The sequence below is a fragment of the Octodon degus genome, unplaced genomic scaffold (genome assembly GCF_000260255.1).
Source record: "Octodon degus isolate 3935 unplaced genomic scaffold, OctDeg1.0 scaffold00253, whole genome shotgun sequence".
NCBI lineage: Eukaryota > Metazoa > Chordata > Mammalia > Rodentia > Octodontidae > Octodon > Octodon degus.
This window is the reverse complement of record NW_004524829.1, coordinates 32,011-37,129: the sequence shown is the minus strand read 5'-3', so window position 1 is coordinate 37,129 and position 5,119 is coordinate 32,011.

Here is a 5,119-nt window from a genome sequence, read left to right as displayed (position 1 = left end):
AAAGAAAGCTCCTGTCCAAGAGGGGGACAGAAGGGAGACCATGGTAGAATTTTATAGAGCAAATCATGTGGTGAGGCAGGTCTAAGGTGAAAACCATGGGAACTCACTTAGGTGGGCATGAGGTGGGACAAAACTATGGTCAATCAATCAGATTAAAGCACCATTGATCAGGTAAAATTGATTAAATCAGAATCAAATGGGGAAACATGTAGCAGGCGGGCATGAATACAGAACAAAGTCTCTTTCTGTTGTGGTTGGGTTAATGACTCTTTTGGGGCTCTTTTCAGGTGATTGATTCCTATTTAGGATATCAATCCCTGATACCCATGTTTAGGGAAATATGTGGCTGTATTTGTTTACATTTTCTCTCAAGGTCTAGCCCACAGCAGGGAGCGTCTGGCTCTTTCAAAGTTGCAAAGTCACCTTGTCTTCCATCTTGTCCTTGAGGCCCAGCCCTATCTGACTGCCTACACTATTTTTATCTAAGTTAGCTACAACAGTGGTATTATCAAAGTGGTCCTAAGGAGTGGTCTTGCTCTCCTTCCACCACGTGAAGCTAGAAGGAGAACCCAACTGTCTGGAAATTAGAAAGAGAGCTCTCTCCAAAACCCAGTCATGTCAGCATTGATCTCAGACTTCCAGGCTCGAAAATCATGAGGAAGACTTTTAGTTTTTATAAATTTCCCTGTCTACAGTCCTTCACTTTACACAGCCCAAGGGATCTCAGATGCTATCTGTTGGCCTGTGCATTACCTGGGTCTCTCTCCATGCTTCTTCGTTCTTCCGTGTTCCCTTGTATGGAGATTCACTGAAAGGGATCTGATTTTATATTCTGTACTTATTTATCCACTTATTTATAAATGTCCCCCTACTAGGCTATAATGTCCATGAGGAGAAACATTTGTCTGTCCTATTCATTTATGCACATTTAGTGTTGAAGAAGTACCTAGTGCATAAAAAACATGCAGCAAATGTTACATTTCATTACATTACAAAAATTAAGTCATAGCCTTTAAAAGTGCTAGTGATTGATAAATACCAGACATTTTCATGGAGCATATTTAAAAATTGCAAAATGAAAAAAGAAAAATCAGCCCAGATTTCACCTTGTAGCCATAACAAGCATATTTCAATATTTACCCTTCCAAGACTTTTTTAGTCATTCACTTGTAGCAGTGGCTGAGTGAGGCTCCAGCTTATGTATTCATTAAGAGCTGCTTCTGCTTCCATGCTGACCTGGGAAAGGCAGGCAGTCTCCTTGGAGTAGGTGCTTGGGACTTCCCTCAACCCCTGAGGGGCCTCCTGTGACTGTGCAAGTGGGTCTCAAGGAGGAGCTGATTGTGAATCAGGTTTGGAAGCTGGGTAACTGAGAGCTTGACTTACAGCCACATGATGTTTGCTCCTGTTGTTCATAATACTTCTTTATTACAATATTTTAAAAATTGGGGGCTGGTGAGATGGCTCAGTGGTCTAAAGCACCTACTTAGAACAAGCTTAGTAAAGCACAGGGACCGCGGTTCAATCCCCCAGCACCACATGCCAGCCAGTCCCGCCCCTGGTGGGCTGAGCTGGCCACACACACACACACACACACACACACACACACACAGATAAATAAAATTTAAAAAATATATATATTTTAAAAATTTATTTTAAAGAGAATTTCAAAAATTTGAGAATATTAGAAATAACACAGAATTTCAAAAAACAAGATGATAGTGTTGTAAGCAGCTGAATTAGATAAAATATTATAGGCATCAGACAGGGTGAGACCCTCAAGGAGACAAGATGGAAGACATAGACACTCTAGCTTTGGGCCACACCTCAAGACAAAAGTAAACAAATTCAGCCACAGACTTCCCTAGGGATGGGTATAAGGAATTGATATACTAAATAGGTATCAATCACCTTGAAAGAGGCCAAATGAGTCACTAACTCAAACCCCAACAGGAAGAGACCCTGTCCCGGATTCATGCCCACTTGCTACGTGACTCACTTCTGCATTTGGTACTGGATTTAATCAATTTTACCTGAACAATGGTGCTTATAATCTCAGGTGACCATAGTTTTTTCCCACCTCATGCCCATCTAAGCAAGTTCCCATGTTCTCCACCACATTAGACCTGCCTTGCTGCATGGTTTTATACTATAAAAGTCCCTGGAAGAGACAGCTTCCCAACCCACTGGGGCTAACCCTCCTGTCCCTCTCTTGGACAGGAGCTTTCTTTCCCCCAATAAATATATTCTGCTCTTAACCTCCATTTGTTCCTAAAATTCATTCTTCACTTTTAGAGATCACAAACTCATCCCAGGTACCTATCAGGCTGGGAGTTTCATTTCTTTCCCTACATCATTTGGAAGTCCCTATATCACTATCATGCAGGAAGAGTAAAAGGAAGTTAAATTCAGGGCTGGGGTGGGGACGGAAAGAGGAAGTGATTACTGGGAAGATAAGCTGTTGTCTTTCGGGACTCAGCCATGTTGAATCAGCACCATAATGATTTAGCAGTTTATACTCAGGCCAGAATCTATCACCCATATCTCTAAATGTTTATCAATTTTAAAAACAGGACCATTCTTCCTTCTGCTGTCTCACTAATACATGACATAAAGACTCTTTGGTAAATTATTAAAGTTGGGGGCTTGCAGGATAGCTCAGTTGTTTAAGTGTCTGCTTGGGCAAATCCAGTCAGGCTCAGGGGACCACAGTTCAATCCTCAGCTCCCCTGGCCTTACCAGACCTACCTTTGGGGGCCGGGGAGATGGCTCAGTGGAATAAGCACTTCCCTGGCAAGTGCAAGGGCCTGAGTTCAATCCCCAGTTCCTAAAAAAAAAAAAAAAATTATTAAAGTTGATTTATATTTCAATCATCTCTCAAAGAGGTATGCTTTATGTATTATGAACTCAACTCCATTAAAAAATATTTCTATCTATTTCCTAACCAATTGTCAACATTTTTCTTTTCTCCCCTTCTTTTCCAACTCCTCAAGTTACCACCTAATCTGATGTCTGCCTCCAACTCCTTGCTTCCCATCCCATTCCCAATGGCTTTCATTTTCATCACTCCAAAAAGCAGTCCTTCTGAAAGTCAAGGACTTCTTTGTCACTATAAGCCATAAACTTTTTTGAGCCTTGATTTTGCTTTATTTCTCAAAAATATTTTTTTTCAAAAATATTTAATAGATGATGATAATCATTTATTTCTATCTGAAGCACCATATTAATCTCCTAGACATTCTCCTGGTCCTGCTCTGTCTTCTTGGCAAGATCATGTTCTTACAGCCAAGCACCAAATTTTAACCTTCTTCAGGATGAATGCTAGGTCTTCTTCCATCACTGTGTTCACTCTTTCAAGACAATATCAGCAATTATGGCTTATGAGTAGATGATGAGCACATTTTTGTCTCTAGCATGGCTCTCTCGTCTTGAGTTCTTTGTATCTCCATTCATCATTTAATCTACCCTCATAGATCTCCAAAGACTCAATATAAGAAATAATGAATTAATTGCTGTGGCAGAAGAGAAACTATGCCTTCCCACGGAGATAATTTAGGAAATTAAATAAAATGTTAGTAAGAAGACTATTACCAAGATATGAGTGGGGTTATGCAAGCCAACTGAACACTGTGGTGAAGGGATTAAAAAAGGATAATACTTCTCTTGCCCTGTGACCTCCTGAGAATTTGCAACAGTTAAGCAAGAGCTAGAAAATGTAGGAACATGTTGAGACAGATCATGACTGTTGCTCGCTTCCTAGGGCATTGATAAAGGTAGATCGGTAATAGAATTAACAAGGCAAAGGAACAAATTTTAGCACAATGATCTCCACATCGAAATGAGTTCTCTGCTAGCATTCCCATGGGGAACACTCATCTCTTCATCCTGTCTATCAAACTGAGCCTGGAATTTTCTTGAAAAGCAGCTATAACTCTTAATAGGACTTCTTAGCGCAACATAGCTCCCATTGCCTCCCATCAACCTACCTCGGATTTATATTCTTTTCTTTCATAACACTCATTACAATTGAAAGCTTATCTAGAATTACTTTACTAGAGTAGAGGGTGAAAGGAACTTTCTATTCACCCTCTCCAATTTTGATATAGTAAGTCAATTATAATAAACATCCAAATAAGGAAAATGGGTAAGAAAGGTGAGTTTTCAAAGACTCAGTGAAATTTAGAACTTCATATGTTCTCTTAATATGGAAAGAGAGGATTATAGACAACTTAAGGAAGAATAAATGATTCATGATAGAGAATAAATGGATGGAAAGAACAGATGACGTAGCCTAAGGCAAATTTTTATCCTGTAGTATGAGTCCATCTTCCCTGAATGAAGGGATTCCTGGGAAGGGCACTGAGGGCCATTAAATTCTCTTGAGAGAGTCCAATTGCAAGATAGCTAAAAGAATAGCCCCTGCCAGCACTTACTGGTCCCCATGGTCCTTCAATTTAAGTTAATTAGCTTACCAAGCCTTCATATTTCAGGTGGGATAGCTTCGTCTTTTATGTTTCTCCCTAACCTATGAACTCCAAATTGGCAGAGACTAGGATTATTTATGCTTATCATCTCTTTTCCAATCTGTCTCCATAGTCTTCAACATAGAGTAGGAATATAGAGATTTCACAATCATATCCTTTTATCAATAGGAAGAGCTGGAGCACTGTTCTTAGACCAAAAAAAAAAAAAAAAAGCTAGGCAACCTGTCAAAGAGTTCAAAATAATTTATCTAAAGTGATTACTGCTAACCTTCTAACATTAGGATCCATCTAAAGAGTAGGATTCACTTTTTTTCATCTTCTGGTTCCAGGTACTTGATTGCCACAGTTTACAGTGCAGTTATGGCCAAGCCCAAGAACCACTCCACCCACAACCAATCCCACAAATGGCACAGAAATAGCATTAAAAACCTCAGTCATAAAATATGGGTCTCTGAAGGGGTTAGACCCAAGTTCCTTAGGAACATGCATTTTGCCAAGAAGCACAACAAGAAGGGCTTCAAGAAGATGCAAGTGAACAATGCCAAGGCCATGAGTGCATGGGTCGAGGCTATCAAGGCCCTCCTCAAGCCCAAGGAGGTCAAGTCCAAGATCATTTCAAAAGGAGTAAACTGCAGGCT